We start from the raw sequence: 18,062 nt of genomic DNA, 5'->3' as shown, positions 1-18,062 counted from the left end.
CACGTATTTGCGTACATATGTGTTGCGCTCTATTTTTTTACCCCGCACGACAAAATCTTTTTCGTATGGTTCATGAAAAATCACACTTCTTGTGAACTCATAATTGGCAGATTTCTCGGTCAAGTTGATCCACAAACACATATTTCTTAAAGATACGTATACAACAATTAAATGTAAACGGAGATTTGTTTCATCTTCAGAACACCATAAATCATCTTAATCTCAAAATTATCATAAATATTGGAAAGAATACTCTACTTTGGTTATATCACATATTTTTCAATATTTGTCTGCATTTTTGTATCTTTAAATTTTTCACAAGTTCGATGATTCGTCATAAACGAAATATTTAATTGTCAGATCCTTTTGTATCCTTCGATTATCAAATTATTTTCAATATTCCGCACTACTTTTTATTCTATATATTAATTATCGTCAAATCTAAAAGTCTATCTAAAAATCTATCGTCGAGAATTATCTCGTAGTTTTTATTTCGGACCGATTTTCCGTTAAAAATTATTAAAGTAACTCCTCTGTAAGCTGCAAGTGTGCTTGCAATTATTTCTAATGATATTAGAATTTTACGAACGCTTTCGTGTTTGGTCATCTTGTAAAATAAAGTCGAACGGACTTAACTCGATGTGTCCTGTTTATCGGTAACTCGATTCGTCAGAGATTTCGTAAATAATACCTTTTACTCTGCCTTCCTCTTTCCACCACTGTAGGACTTTGGCCTTCGTAGATCCGCTCCGCTTAAATTCGCCGCGTTTCACACGCGTTCAGTTCTGGCAATCCTACAATGCACACTTATGTGCTATTCACTCGTTACGTTGTCGCAACCCGGTGCTTCGTCGTTTCACGTTCCTTAGACCTTCAAGTCGACGAGATACTCTTCTTTGGCATTCAAACAAGAATCTATGGAACCAGAATATAAGAAATTAAAATGAAAATCAGCCGGCCGTAAAGAAATTCAGATTTCCATGAAAAAATTCGAATTTGTTTCTTTATTTACCACTGTGATAAAATGGTGGAGATTAGAAGGAAATCACTTAGCCGAAACATAAAATATGAAATGTCAAAGCTTGTTAATCTACGTATTACTTTTCTAACGTTTCTATCTATTATCGTGATTGCTATCGTACGTCTAATACTTTTTATTATTATTACAGGTAATTATTACTACAGGTAACTTTTTCAAATAGGGTGTTTAGAGTAGGTCGTAATCATTTATTGTTACAAGGAGAAAATCCACCGATGGATTCACTCCGAGATATCAATTCGTCGAAATCGACAGCGCGCCGTAAACTGAAGCGGAACTGGGATTCGTCGAGGATCCACGCTCCCTCGACGCAGTCGCAAAACACGATGCATCGTTTTGTCTACTCTTTCTCCTCTTTCGACGCCTGACATTGGCTGAAGGGCGCGCCTCCTCGAACCACCCGTTTTTTTTTCAAATCGTAATCAAAAACACACCTATTCGATCTAGGAAGAATGTTCACGTTAATCTATTTCTCTGTTCGACCTTTTTCTACCATATACTACAATCAAACACCCAATATTCCAATTGTATTTTTGTCAAATCAACAAATTCGGTAAGCAGATTCCGTACGATGAATTTCCTTGTATACTGAATGATGTAATTTAATCGGAGTTAATTAGAAATTCACGATAGACAGTCACGTTGAATTGTGGATAAATCATAACTGAAATATCTAATTATACAATCGGTTTAATTACATTATCATGGATGCAACATTCGTGCAAATGATACAATGAATTAGGAGTACACATAAACCGCGCGAGGATAAATATTCCGCGCCAATTTGGAATCGCTGAAGAGAGCTCGCGTTCATAAGTGGCAATGATTTCCCGTAGGAATGCATCTGTTGCATTTGGTCGTTCTGGATTAAATCAATACGACGCAACAGTAGCCAAACAGAGGCGTTATTTATTTTGCATCCTCCACCGTATTTTTCTTTCAGCATCGTCACCGATGGTCACTCCGGCGGATTAGCCACGCCAGGAATTTCTAGAATCGACCAGATTACGACTACGCAGCGCCGCGTTCCTTGTTGCGTTTGCGAATCCACTTGGAATTCAATTAGAATTCCTATGGTAAGTGACAACAACCAACAGATACACATCGAACCGTGACGCATACAGTTGTAGAATTTCAAGTTCCTCGTGCCGAAACGATTGGTAACCGTGTTCAGAAGAAAGAAAAGCACGCTAATTCTTCAGTCTGCAAGATTCGATAGTTACGATCGCCAGTTGTACACTGTTATACCGTGAATTGTGTACGAACGCGCGACGAAGATTTCAAGCATTTTGTGCTGAAATAATTGCTAATCGTACTGCACGAAGAAAAAGGAAATACGCAAATTTTTTGATATTTGAGTTTCGATAGTTGTGGATGGCAAAACGTTTGTAGATTCAATAACACGTGGCAAGGATTTCAAGTTTCTCCTGTCAAAACGATTGACGACCGAACGACGACGACGACGACAAAACGAAGGAAGGAAACAAAATTCCGGCTCTGAGTTTCGTTAGTCGCGAAACGTTCGTAGATTCGTTAACATGTGACGAAGGTTTTTAGTTTCTCGCGTAGAAATAATTGGCAAATGTGCCAAAAACATAAAACTTTGCTAATTTTTTAGTTTTCGAATTTCGTTGGTCGCGATCTTGGGACGTTCGTGAACGATTCATTAATATGTAACGAGGATTTCAAGTCTGCCACGTCGAAACGAGTAACACGAAAAAATAAAATTCCGCTAATCTCTTAATCTTCGAGTTTCGTTGGTCGCGATCGCAATTCGTTCGTACACGACTCGTATTGTGGATCGATGGTGAGATAGGAAATTGCGTTAATTTATATATTTGGTTAATTTATGCTTTCGTTGGAAATTTCGTAGCCTTTGCTCGCTATTAATCGACGAATTACTCTAATATGCTTCGCTTCTAAATTACTGTAAAAATTGCGCCGCATATACCAATGTAATTTCGGTCTATCGGGAGTGTCGATCAATTTTCCAGCGTGAATATAATTCTGCAAGTGTCGAATCATCTACCACGCAGAAATGGATCCTGTCGGTATACAGCTGCTACTGGAGGTCCGTTTGATCGATTACGATAAAAAGACGGACTTTTAATAAAATTATAGAGCCAGGAACAGGCTCTCCATTGAAAGGAGAAGATCTTCGTTCAACAAGCTTCGAGGTAAGCAGAGATATTGACTCGCCGTTGTAACAATTAATCCTATTAATTCTCGATTTGCTCGATGGTTCCTTTTCCTCACTGATACTTGCGATTTGTCCTTTGTATCGTGTTCACAATCGTTTCGTTAAAGTCCTGATAAATTTCAGTGTATTTAAATTCAACTTTCAACCCTTCAATTCCAAACGAAATATAAACAGAAGCTTCGTGGTTTTTATATATTCAACTCGTTTGATAGATATTTATTTTATCCTTTTTATCTCGGTTTAAAACGTTGATGTTTTTGTCGTCGGATTAACTAGATCAATTGACAGTGATACGTATGTTCACAGATTCGTGTTTCGTCATTTCCTGTTTGCTATCTATTTTTCCTTTTTTGTGTTCCATTCATTTTCTTTTCCAATTATATCGTCTCTACTAAACAAGCAAACAGAAAGGGAGAGGTAGAGAGAGAGAGAGATAATTTTGTGGTATTTTTGGAACAGCATCTTCTTCAGGTTATCCGAAATTTTACCACCCTTCCTTCTGTCACCAAGTTATGATTGACCCTGTTCCATCCAAACGAATAAAATGGGCGCCCCGCAATCACTGTCATCTTCATAACCCACATGCTTCAGCTACAAAAGGATAGTGGGTGGTCCAGATTTGCCGCTTATCTACCAATCGTTATGCCATCCTGTCTGGTTTGGTTAAGTAGGAAGCAAATAGGGATACCCTAAGCGGGTTTGGCGTTTCGTTGAAATCGCTATAAAGGTATACACGGTACAGTCTGGTCTCCGTGCCAACGCAAAAGGAAAATACAGCATGAAAGGAAAATACATTGGTCGATGAATGTCCCGAGGGAAGAGGAATAAGACCCGTCGACGCAAAATCTTAATGGATTTCGTGTCTATCTCAAAGAAAGCTTCTAATAATCGAATATACTAAATACCACTAACATTATGAGATATCTGAACGTGTTTCAGTGTTTATAAAAAAAGAAAACATTTGATACTTTATTTTATGTGCTCAGCAGTTCTAAAGTATATAGACTTTATAAGTATATAGACTAGGTATATAGACTAAGTATATAGACTAGTATATAGATATAAAATGTATTTTAATCAAAGAGTTATTTAAATGAACCTGCAAGCTTTTTATTCTTTATAATTGCCATAACTGCGTATAATAGAATATTACGATACAATTACATTGACATTTAGAAACCAATATGGAATAATTAATATAAATTATTAATAATTATATATAATGATTAATGGAATTATTAATTGCATATCTGCTACTATTTTGTAATTACGTATCTTCAGATTTTCCAATTTGCAATATAAATTAAATTCAAGAGCAAACTGGGTATATCCAAGCTTAATTTTCCCCTCCGTTTAAATTTTTTAAATATTTGAAAAATTTCTAATTATCGATATCTCGTTTACACTGTACAATTCATTATACTATACGCCCATGAAATGAAAGGTTTGAAGTTTTCCCAATAGAAATAAATGTTTGAGGAAGTATAATTGTATGAAACGTTAAGGATCGAGGATCTAAAGAGATCATTTAAATGTATAATTATTTATTGATTCTACAAGAAACATAGTTAGTGCTGTTTCCGATTTTTAATTTATTATTGCGTACATTTCTGTAAAATTCTAGTTAACCAAAAGCGTCCAGATACTTGTGAATGGTAGTGTATGTACTCTAGTAAGGAAAAAAAAAAAAAGAAAAAGAATAAAGGAAGCTAACAAGGAACGAGGGAAAAATGAATCAACGTTTATTTTAAATTCTGTATGGTAACTTTTCAGTGCAGCCGCTCGAAGTTTCCCGCGATTAATTTACACGATGTCGAGTTAGTAGAACTTCGCCGCTGGTTCAAATCCATAACTTTCGGTATGACGGCTGTGGTTTTATCGCACTCGACGCGACAGTAGTTTGTACGTAGCCTATCTGTTGGAAATTATTGAAGAGGAATTAAAGCAATCCTGATGCGTGCAATGATTGAAACCTATGTTATTATCGAAGTTAAAATGTCTCGATAATAGTATTATGCCATTTTTCTCTAACGCTATGAAAAGACGCCTTGTTGTGTTTCATAGAGGTCGCGTGTACAAAAGAGAAACTAAAAACATAGGAGTTAATTGAAACGAAGTAAAACTGGGAAGTGTATCAAAGAAACCAAAATCTCGGTATATTTTTAATTATGTTAATTGAAGCTAATTCTATTATGAGCTACGAATGTTTATGCATATTTATATTTTTGATATAATTAAAGACATCAAGTTTAATTACAGTTTAATTAAAGATTTCGCTCACTGAACATTATAACGAGTACTATATTCTGAATATTTTATATTATACTTTTGTTTATTGCGTTTTCTTTACATACTCATTTTTGCATACTAATAACTTATAACAATAATAACTTATAATGTTACTGGTAAGTTTAATTATACAAGGAGACTTTGTAACTGCATTACAATGTCTCTATACAAATTAAAATGATACTATTTGCTCCGCGCGTTAAGAGTTATGCATAGTTACGAAGGAAACAATTCCGCGCTCAATTTCGGAATCAAAGTGACATGGTATGTACACGATACGACCTATCGGGTTCGATGATGCCATTTTCACGCTACAATCGATGCAATCAAGAGCATTTAAGTTGACCAGAGCGTCGTTGGAATACCAAACGATTCCGTTACCTTATGCCAACCACTATCCGTTAAATCGCAAACGTCGATTCGTAGTATTCTGGTCGAAATGGGACAGACATTATGCAATTCACTCACAGAATTTTTCGAGGTATTTGGTTTTTAGCAATCTTCATGTAGTTTCGGATTTTTTAGAGAAATTCTTGATATTTTGTTTCTTTTATTGCCATTGGTTAATTCGTAATAGATAGTTCAACTGACCAGAAATTTACGATATCACAACATTGTCGCACTTTGCGCGCAATCACCGTTATTCCCGATATATGGTAACTGATGTCCTCTCATAGAGTCGGGAATGGTATTCTAAAAGAAATTCTGTGTCTGCGCCGTTCTAGTCGTAATTCGACGAAAGTATGCATTTCAAAACAACAAATCTCATGAAAGAACAGGTGTTATTACGGTAACATTTTCCTCTCATCGAATTCCAATTGAAAATGTCAAATTTCTTTGCATGGCGCTTCCACAGGCATTCTTTTAGAAGTATATCCCTAATATTTTTTTTTTCTAATTTAGCAGCAATTGCTAGGCTGGATTAACGATAGGTATTAAACTCATAAATAAGACCTTTACTACGGTTCACGGTATGGTTATTGAATCCCCTGGTAAAACTTCGAGAAATATTGACAATACGTTTTATGTCTTTTTATAGTATTCCAATGGATATAATGTCCGCCATTTTTTTTCAATTTATGTGTCTTTAGGAACACCGGGAGACCATGATATATTCCAAAGTGATTTTATCCCACATATTTTTTCGAATTTAATTAAGTGATACTTTACATGCATAGAAATGGTATTTTACGATGGCTTAATAAAAATTTCCTTTTGGAACCATGAAAAAGTAGACGTTCTTTTAATATCCATTTCCTTTGGTTATATCACGTAAATAAGTGCCATCTATGCTGCAATTTCATCGTAAAAGCAAGCCAAACTTTTCAGTTGAGTATTCGACGAGAGAGTTGAAGATAGCTTCCGTTAGCTAACACTGCCTCCATCTGGTGGCCGTTACATACATTATTCCCAATGCGGGAGATTCTGATCGATGAAACCCAGAATCAGCGCGCTCCATTATCCCTCCTGGATAAGAACAATCGCACCTTTCTCTACCGCAAGAGTAAAATACCAACGATAAAACACGAATCTGAATATCCCACATGCCTTCCATGAAAAGTAAGCTTTGAACGCCATCTGATACACGCTTGATCCAGGAAAAACAAGCGAAATTTTTGCCAGCTTTTTGTTACTGACATCTACGAAACGACACACTTTAGCATTTGCTGGCTGTCCGTAATTTGTCGAATAACTTTCGAATTAACCATGCAAATTTTTCGCTCGACGTGATTTGCGTGCTAGTTTTAAAGTTACTCATTCGTACAGCGATAATACCTCAAAATTGCTCCTCGCTAAGTTTACTTACAAAATTGCTATCTCGCCATACAACAGATTAAACCGACAGATCTATAATCGGCTTATGTTTGTACCGTGATAAAAAAGTTTGCTCGTATAATCGGTTAGCCAAACGAACGAGGGCGTAAGGTCCTCGCGGCGCCTGTTTCGCTGTGGATTCGTTTAGTGCCGCAAGAGAAACAAACAGTTGCTTTTTCCGTCGCAGTAAATTCATTCGTTTCACGGATCACTGTGTAGCTATGCATATATGGCCAGGTGGGAAAAGCACGACACTAGTTTGAAATGGTAGGCAGTTTCTTTGAAAGAGCTATGCCCCACTCGACCGGAATTATAAAATCAGAGTCGAGTGTTTGCACCAAATATTTGGTCGGAGAACGAAATGGCAGGGAGGAGAGAAAGAGAGAGAGAGAGAGAGAGAGAGAGAGAGAGAGAGAGAGAAAGAGAGAGGGATGGGGAGAGGGGCGAGAAAACGCCTCCATTCGAGGCCACACGGTGTACACTTCACTGATCCATATTTCAGAAGACGGCCAACTTTCGTGTATTCAAAATTCAAACACATGTTCGAATCGAGTCGCGAAACTCCAATATCGAACCACCGGGACGATATTTCATATTCCATCAACAAGTCTTTTCGAATATTACATTTTTATTTGCCTCCTGGTGTTATGTAACAGCATGTTCTGTAATTCAAGTCGAGTGGTTTTCCCAGATACGAAAATTGTATTTGACGTCGTTCAAGGGAACACACTAACTTTAGAGTTTGAAACAGTGAATTTGTTTTTTGTAATTTTTGTGAAATTACTGATATCAGTTCAAATTTGTGACAAAATTACGGAAATAAATACGCGGGAAATTCTTAATTTTTATTCTAACATTTCTCTTAGATATTTTCGAAACTATGGTTCTTTACCCGGTCGTTATAACATCTACGGAACTATTGGTGAATTTGTTCAAGAAGGAATATATTTTACACAATGCACTCTACAATGTAGAACAGGATTTAAATCATGATTTATTCAGTTATTCACGACTTCCTTATTCTCTCTCCATCCTCTTTATTGCTTAATCCTTCATTGTGTCATCGGTATTTAACAATTTGCGTATTATGTGGTTGAAATAGCGGTTCAAGTAACCGCAAAATGAGTTCCATTTACCACTGTTGAAGGCGATTAAGAAATTTTAATTAAGGCCAACTACGATGGTACGTATGGACGTTTGAATATTCGCACAGTGGATAAATTCCCGGCGACGAGGACTCGTTCAAGCATGTCAACTCTTTATCTTAAACCGTTTTAATTACGATGGGACACGGAGTGGAATCCGCTAAGTCGATATGTGCAGATGGCATTGACGTGCACCTCAATACAACTACGATCACGTGAATGAAGTAAGTCTGTTCGTGGCTCCTTATTCTACTGCGAGAGTCCTTGCGTTTTGAGTATTCTCAGAAGAATCATAATGCAACGAAACGTAGCTATTACCACGCTTTTTAGCTTCAATAATTCTTATACAAGGTATTTTCTATTTTGTCGTTAAAAAGGTAAGGGAATTTTCAAGCGAAAATAAGAGAAATCTGTTGTAGCGAATTTCACAGTAAACGCTTTATTACAAAGTTATCAGCCACTATTGAACACAGTTTGAAATATAAAATATGCGCATGGGAACAAATTTGTTGTTGCAGAATATATAAAAGTAACAACGCAGGAAGAATTAACACAACTAATTAATAAGTTAGTTGTTGATATTTGATAATATTCTCGCGATATCTTCAATATAATAAATTTGATTTATTTATTTATGATTTATGACGAGTTGGTCGACTATTTTTACACATTTATGGGAATTTTCAAGCTGCAAAAATACACAGAATATAAAACATAAAAAATGTATTTGAGTATTTTATTTACAAGTTCATGTCAGGTCTTACTAACGAAATGTTGTTATTTGTTATATTTAATAAATAAAATAATTCTCTACCTCGGGTGCATTTTTTAAATCAATTTTATATCCATAAAAAATATGCATTTGCATAAATAGTTTACTGCTAAATTTTATGTAATATCTTTTTCTTATTTTCACTTGTAGATTATGCTCTCATAGTTTGACTAAAAAAATTTTACGTTTTACACACCCTACGTGCGATACATATATCACATAAGCGAATTATAACTCGGCTAACATTTCTCACACGTTAATTTGGAAAAATATCGGCGATCGTACAGCAATAGAGTCAATAGGGGATCTTTTCGCTTGAAAGATCGACGAGCAACTTTTTAATTCGCTACAATCTGCAGTTGTTTCAATATTTAACCGTATCGTGATACGTTTTAGTCCGTTTGTATACAATCTGTATGAAACAGAATCATAAAGCTTTTAATCCTGTTCAAGCAATCTAGTGAACCATAATGGCATGCATTCCTTTATTGTGAATTCTGCCGTAAAAACAATAGATGTTATGAATATTTCTCATACTCTTTCTCGATTTACGTGCACATGGATTAATAAATATCTATAATAATTGTTTCGAGAACCTAAACACCCACGGAAGATATCAATTTGGGCCAGAAAAAGAACTCCACCAGTGAAAAACAGCATCGATCTCAAAAAGTAAAATTCTAGCAGTAAAAAGAAAACAGCACACGCGTAACAAAAAGGACGATCTAACAATAAAAATAAATGTTTAAGTGGGCGTAACAATATCAGGAGGATTTTAGAAATGAGAGAGACACTTTGACGATTACGAATAGAAGAAATTACAATACCAGGAAATAGTAGAAAAACCAACGTAAAGATACAAAATCAAACGGATATCATCGATCAAAAGGCGCAGAGATTGCTAAAAGAGATTGCAACGATAAATGAAGGTATTGGAGAAGAAAATTCTATCGACGAAAGAGATAGAAAGAAAGAAAGAACGTGAAAAGGAGAGGGGCGAATTGCACGATGTCTTGACTCGGAAACGATCTGCAAATTCCTAAGATATTCTAGGGTTTATAGGGGCGTATGCCAGAAATCCAAGGACGACTTAAGGTACAATGGAATTGAACTATAAAGTTTTCAACGCGAAAGTACGATAGTACCATCTACGTATACATGTTACACATCGATATCATGTTATGCGTGTAACTGAATGTCGCTTGCATCCACCCATCACCTTCTGCCATTACAATTATATTAACTTTCCATGAATATCATCGCAATAAATCAAGAATCCATTTAATGCACCGTAGCTGTAACATTTCTATGCGAACTTATATTCAGCGATTCCTTATCGGTAGAATATATTAATTTCCATCGAGATCTGATCGATGGAATGAATTATGCTTGGTTACCGCGTGACGGCCACCTCGACATCAACGTGGTAAACGACGTCAATGGTGAAACTCGATCAGGTTGATCGAAATCGAAGGATCACCGATTCACAGGGGTAGCTTGCTATATCGCGACCGGTCGACGGCCGGTGGGGGTTGCTTCCTGGGTCGCACTTTCTGGTGTGGGTAGAGCAACCACCGCCAGTAGTATCACGGTGACGAGCAGACGCGGTTGTCTTCTACCTTTCTCGCCGATTTCTTGGTTTTCGTTCAGTATCCGCTACGGCCACCCTCGAAACGACGTTCATCAATCGTAAGTAAATTGTCACTATTCTACGACACGTAAATTCCTCGAGACATTTGAATCTTCCTTCCCGGATTTTCGCCCCGTTTGTCACTTTGCCTCCTTTTGTCCTTTCGCGCGTCTTGTGTGATCAATGACGGGACGTGGAAATCAAGCGTAGATCAAAGTAAAAGTGAGGAAAAGTTTGTGTAACGATACTCTGCTCTATTGATATTTCTAGGTATGTGTGGAATTTCTGGCGCTCAATTCAAAAATAAAAGCTGCACGTTCGATCGGTAAAACAGTCGATCAACTCCTAACGTTCCGACGCAGTTACGTTGCACAAAGTGTACATTTTAATCGATAAACTTGCATGTATCGCGTAAATGATGTTTTTGTAAGAACGGTGCGTGCTTTTCATCGATTTTATTGGCTACGGGCAATCTGTTCCATAGAGTCTATTTAGATTAAACCACAGTTTTTCGTCGCGTGAGACCAGACCGCAGCATCTAACAATGCGATGTCTATAGTCACGTCATTGCATTACACGCCCCCCTCGTCGGTTAAACGATCAATTTTAATTACGCGCACGAAATTGTGCCGCTAATTTAACGAGTAACTGACATGCCAGATCTCGTCACTAATCTTCTTGTTCGACACTCAATGATGTCTCCTTCGTTTTATTCAAATTGTATGCAAATACGCGTTGGATAGTTATCGCTCCGACGAAGTTACCGCGCGGACCACGACATCTATGTTCGATATCAACGTGAAAATTCAACGACACGAACTTTGAATCGGACACAAGAGGTTAGGAATTTGCAGTTTGCTTTGCATTTTCTAACTAATATAACTAGACAGAAGCTGAACTATCTAAGGATGATAGAGCGGATGACTATTTCTGGAAATTGAATTATTATTTTATCGCTAGATAAAAAGAAACATTCACTGGCGAACACTCCCTTACCCTCACGCAGGCACTAGCTGTACACACATGCACATATCTTAACCTAAGCCTACGTGTCTCGTAAGAACTGTACCATCTCGTTGTTGTCTGCTGATTTTAAAACTAAACAGAAGCTGTATTCCTTTAAACTATTTACAATGTAACATTTATCCTAACTCATACATTAACGCTACAATTAATAAATTCAAAGAACGCCGTTTCGGGGATAGCAGAGCGTAGGTAGAGATTTCTACCAAAGCTATTAGTCGAGAAATTCTGATTAATTAACATTACAAGTGGCAATTTCCTAGAGAGAAACAAATCAGAATTATTTTGTCGAGGACTGTTACGTGTTAGAGTACGTAGGGGTATTTTGTAATTTGCATTTATCCGGTATAACTTAATATATGGAAATTTATATTTTTATTCGTGTTTTTAAATTTTGTTCATTATATTTGTCTTAATCTTGTTTCGATTAAGATTTTCATTAGAATATTTCTATACGAGTCTACCGTGTTATCTGTTTGACAGATTCAATAACAAATTAGGATTGTTCTTTCGAAATAGAATTGTGACACGTTGAATAGGAAATTTTCTAACTTGCATCCTTGTGGTGAAAAATTTATATGCTTTTCAATCTGAAAATTTTACTTAAAGGAAACTCGCCTTTCCTTTAGAACTTATGCTTTTCGTTGAATTTTGATCGATTTTCATTGTGAATTACTACGCTAATTTTGTGCAGAGAAACAAACACAGATTTGTTCTTTTGATAGAGATCTGTTTTATGTTAAATGGAAAATTCCTACGTAAAGGTTTCGTCCATGGCATTTTCCTACCGTCTTGATCGTTGAACCTCGATCGATAGAACGTCTCTAACGATATTTTAACATTCCGGTTATTTTGATAATTGAACGTTCCACGGGAGAATGATTCTCCATGACTTATTATCGTGTTTGGCCTCCTTGCTTCCGTGACGATCAATATTTGGATCGTGGCTTGCTTAGGATGCTTAAGGTTAGATTAACTCGTATTTTTATGCGTCCCCAGCTCGCGTTATCGGATCGCGCACCTTTTACGACCAATTTCCCGTTTCTTTCCGGCATTCTGCACCCGATCGCCACATTTACGGCGTCGAATCGATGAAAATGTAACACAAAGGTTGCAAAGATGGACAACGAATTACGTAACACAAAGGTTGCCAGCACCGACGAAGAATTCCGTGATGCATTCAGACAACGCGCAAGAAACCGACTCGTTCTCTCTCAGAAGCACTTTCGATTAATTTAACATCGAACTGGTCTATGAAAAGCTTTCAGAAATTACATTATTTAGGAAACCGGTGGTGAGATGCATTCGCGATTCGAACGAGATCAAAGGAATTTTCTCGAATCTTCTAATTCGATTTTAGAAAAATACGATCGCGAGCTGCCTTTATTGTTACATCCTTGCGTTCGTAGTGTCGCACGTATATTCTAAAAGTGTCACAACTGAAAACTATGAGGAAAGAACACGATAAGTTTCTTATTCTCTTTTGATAAAAAACAGCTTTATAATTCAGTACGCCGTCGATCAGCCTATTACCTCAATTGCTTTTTGACTCTGGAAGTAAACATACGTTTCCCCATTCTCTTCGCAAATTTTCGAAATTTATCTTGTTTCATTCGTTTATTCATACGGGCAATACTCTTTGGTTTAAGCATAATCAACACGAACATACATTTATCAACGTTTTACGGTTTTATCCACTTTACCCGGAAACACGTGCGTATCTCGAGAACAATAAAACAGATATTACACGATTTCGAGGGGTTTATCATGGTGATGTTTATTTCACCCCGAAGAGTCCTTGAAAAGCCCAATATTTTCTTATTCCACGTTCCTGCAACCACCATACAACATCAAAACATTTTCAGAACATTACCTGCTTCTACTACTACGTACTTTCCGCATAAAATATTATCGAAATATTAAATCTCAAACTTGATATATCGACATTATTGGCGTTATCCATTTCTCCGGTAGACTTTATACATCATTGATGGTTCTAAAAAGAGCTGTTTATGCGAGTACGTGTGTATGCACCGAAATACTATCCCTGAAACGACTAGTCGTTTCTAGATGTTTAATACAACTTCGCATCCTTCTTAAGAATTAATGTCCGGATATGGGTTTATGCAAAAAATATAAATAAGAAGCGCTTCAACGTCAGTTATGAAAATATGAAAAAAAAAGAATATAGTTCCCATTTAAAAAACACAAGCGTTACTTTCACAGGGCTTTTCAAAGTTATTCCAGCATAAAATAAATATCGGCATAATATGACCCCGTCAAAATTGTATAACATTTGCCTGAAAATCAATTTTCTTGTCTCATCTATAGTTTTCGAAATATTTCCAGATAAAACTGACACACTGTATAATTGGAATATGGCGTTTGTCATACGTGATACAAAGACGAAGACGAATGTCAAGCGTTTTAAATGTATTCTTATAAACGTGGGCAACGATTTACAGAAAAAGCGTAGCTGGCGCGTGAGCGAGTGGCGTGGTCACATATACGTTTAACACAACTAAATATCGGATGTATAGAATAAGGGAAATTTTCTGAATGTCCCCGGAGAAACATCGAGCTCCGATAGCTGCAGAATTTCCCAGCAATTTATAATATAGTCGTTTGCAATTTTGAAGACAAATGTAGTAGCATTGGCAATGAATCTATGCGGTTCCAACGTAAACAACCCGAGAGACGTTAAAAGTAAATCGTAGTTTTAAAAAATTGCTGCAGCGGAGTCGCCAATTTTAGAAACAACAAAACGAAGAATTCTATGTAGAGAGAACAGTGTTCGAGATGCGGGACAAACAGAACGGTATAGAGTTCTCTGTTAGAGGATTTTAAAAATTTGCCGACGGTCTAGCGATAATGGCGATATTCTTGTAGCTGCTTCGCAATTTGAAGATTAGGCGTAAATATAATTATTAAGACAAAGTACTATTTTTATATTCTCATTTTATATCTCCGATTTTCTTTTAATCTCTCTTTGGCTGTTTTCTTATCTAAACTCTGTTGAAAGGATTGAAAGTGAATTAATAGATGACGTACGCTAAGAACTCTACTCAAAATCTCAGTCTGTATCGTAAAATCATTTGCAGTGTACATGGAATCGAATAACAAGTGATACAATAATAATATAAATATCAGAATTGATGAAAATTGAGATCAAGAAATAGAAGTATAAAAAGAATATTAATTATGTTACATCAGATGGACGAGAGACTTCATCGTCTAACGTTTTAAATGAAATAACAATTCTTAAACGTTTCGATAATTTCTTAGTGATTCTTCAATTTTAATCAAGTTATCATGTTTCTGTTATCTCAATTTGTATACATGTCTGACATGTTAGTGCACGTTCCATTCGAGATCGGAAGCGGAAAATTACTTTGCGCGCGATCCAAATCAAACGTGAATCTGGCGAATCGGCCAGTTAAACGTACGTTGAACTTAATTATAAATAGGTGCAACGTCTTTCGTCGTTCGATGTTCTGCGTTAGAAATTACGACGATGCATGCATTGAATTTTATTCGGCTTTTTCGGATAACAACGTTTATACGCGTGTTTCATATTTATGGAATTTTGATTACGCCTTTATGGGTACCTACGTGAGCTATACTCTCATTAAATCAAATGGGTGCCGTGTAAACCAAACGAGATTAGCTGAACGTCGTTTTGGAGCAAAGAGACTTTAAATTGCGATTATTTCCACATAACATGCAGAAAATCGTTTTCCCTAAGTCTAATCCTTGAACGAGGTGGCACGAACTTTCGTAATATCGTGACTGTTTAAGAACACGATAATTTTTTCCTCGAGAATGAATAATACAATCGTGTTGTTTGATTTTCTACATTGTGATCGATAAACTTCGCAAATGTTGGACGATAATTTTGAGCTAAATTAATCGACATCGATAATATGGTGAACGATAATGTTACGATCAGCGTGCAAACCACTAGTTTGTTCGATTTCTTTCTCGTAGAGTTTATTGGATGACAAACCTTTTAATAATTCACGTTTCCTTTGTCAGAGATGGAAGAAAGGTTGTAATAAAACCTTTTCGCATCATCTTTTGGATTCTTCTTTTCTGGCAGATTTAAATGATAATTTAATATTATTTGTCGTTGTTGATTTATACGTCAAAGTTCAGAAGCACGTAAGCTTGTTTCGAATAGAACATAATATAACTGGGAAATTAGAAATGGAAACCAGGCCAATTTTATTCTACGTTAAAGCTATCGTGCAATATCGCGATACATTTTTTTTCAATAATTAATATGCAGTAAAAGAGATGGTTTCTGTATGTGTGAAACATTGTGATACACATTTTACATAAACAATTTCAATTTCGTATAATATACATATCCAAAAAATATACATCGCTGTCCATGAGTACTAGGACACGTACAGAAAGTTAAGTAAGCCTCGGAAACTTTATTTTAACACTTTCACATCCTGTAGCATTAACGTGTTGTCCAATGCAGACCAAGTGTCCGGTGACACCACGTTGGTATTACGAGCAAATCGATCCTTTGCGTAAACTTTACGAATTTGAAACTCCGGTTGCTGATTAAAATTACTAGGAAATTTGTACACGTTGATAATATTTATGAACGAGGTCGTATGTTGAGTTCACAAGACGACAATAAGTTACAGTGATATTCATCATTTACCAATTTCAAAATGTACCTTTCCTACCTTATTTGACGCATCTAACAGTCATCTATAACAGTCTCGCGTTCCCTTAGCCTATCACGACAGCAACCATATCGAAGATAATATCGGAATATGAGTCGCGTGTTCGTTTTCACTGGCAATAAAAGGGCAGGAATTACCTGGTTTCAGAAGAAACAAACCGTATCAAAGCCTAGGATTTTTTTTCTTATTTTTAATCTCGTTGAGGATGTTACGCCGCGCAACACATCTGCACGCCATCCCGCGCGGCTTGCCAACCAACGGTCTACCTGTCGTCCTTCTAACACTCCATAGGCCCAAGGACCCACTATAAAGTTGCAATTCTAGCTGCATTGTTCGCACACATGGTCTAAGCACATCTGTTTGCCAGAAGACTTTCTAATTCCAGAAGTGTTTTCGGCCGGTTTTTAGAAAGGTCCTTGGGTTTATTATGTGCTCTTAAGAATTACGAAGAAAGCGGAGATATACCTAACGGAAAATCTGAGTTTCCCTATAAACAATGTCGCCTAGGACCCAAGTTCGTAGGAGGTTTCTTCCTCCTCTCTTCCTTCCTAACATTGGTCCCAACCAATCGACATCGCGGATTATTTCCCTCACTTTACTAACTGAAAATGTAAGCAACGAATCCGCGTTCTTCGTTCAAAGGGCACACCCATACCAAGCTTTCCTCCGTATTCACATTAGAATAAGCTTCAGAGATTGATCGTCTCTCACGGTGTCTAGAGTTCCCACAATCCCTATAACTCTCACCGTTCCTGTATCTTTCTGAGTTCCTTCATCATTTCTCAAGGTGCCTACACGGCCTAGAGTCTTCTAAGGCTCTCACTTATCCAGAACTCCGACAGTTCCTATAACTCTCAAGGGCCTAGAGCGCCTAAAGCTCTCCTTCTCTCATCCAAGACTAACCCTTCTCTCGTTATCTGTATCTTAATCAACGGCGTTACTACTTTGTGTGATTGTATAAAGTGTTGGAAATATACATTATTATAACTCTGACTCCCAGTGTTATACCGCATTAACCACCCCGATTATCCTAACCGAAATACGGGGATCGAACTATTCGTGGTGTCGATTATTCCAATCGTAACGGGAATTTACGACTCCCGTTGACGCGTATTCCAACGACCGCGTCTCCCCGCGATAGCTCGAAAAAACAGAGGAGTATCGCATTTATTAGTCGTTGCCACGTTCTATGTAGCTTATTCGTCGGGAAATTTTGCTGTAACAGAGCGCGAAACGCGTTATCAGAAGCGTTAACGTTAAGTAAGAAATAAAAACGAGTTACGGTTTCTTTACTGTTTAGCGACTTAATTTGCTGCGGATGAAACAACTTTGTTCAAGTATATATTCTAGGAGGAAAGAAGTTTTCTATAAAAAGCAAAGTTTCAACAAGGGGAAACTGAACGATCTACGATCCTGAATGGATTTAATAAGTTTCGTACGGGTGGT

At 36.8% G+C, this 18,062-nt stretch overlaps 2 long non-coding RNA genes across 2 annotated transcripts; both read left to right on the top strand.

The window, feature by feature from the left end:
* Window positions 1-8,197: 8,197 nt before the first annotated feature.
* LOC126927879 (uncharacterized) lies at window positions 8,198-10,545 on the top strand. Its single transcript, XR_007716003.1, has 3 exons — window positions 8,198-8,839; window positions 8,908-9,932; window positions 10,011-10,545. It is a non-coding gene; the product is annotated as an uncharacterized LOC126927879 (long non-coding RNA).
* LOC126927880 (uncharacterized) lies at window positions 10,546-16,336 on the top strand. Its single transcript, XR_007716004.1, has 2 exons — window positions 10,546-10,949; window positions 15,127-16,336. It is a non-coding gene; the product is annotated as an uncharacterized LOC126927880 (long non-coding RNA).
* Window positions 16,337-18,062: the final 1,726 nt, after the last annotated feature.

Source organism: Bombus affinis, unplaced genomic scaffold (assembly GCF_024516045.1).
Source record: "Bombus affinis isolate iyBomAffi1 unplaced genomic scaffold, iyBomAffi1.2 ctg00000290.1, whole genome shotgun sequence".
Classification (NCBI taxonomy): domain Eukaryota; kingdom Metazoa; phylum Arthropoda; class Insecta; order Hymenoptera; family Apidae; genus Bombus; species Bombus affinis.
This window is presented reverse-complemented; position numbering and strand designations above follow the sequence as displayed.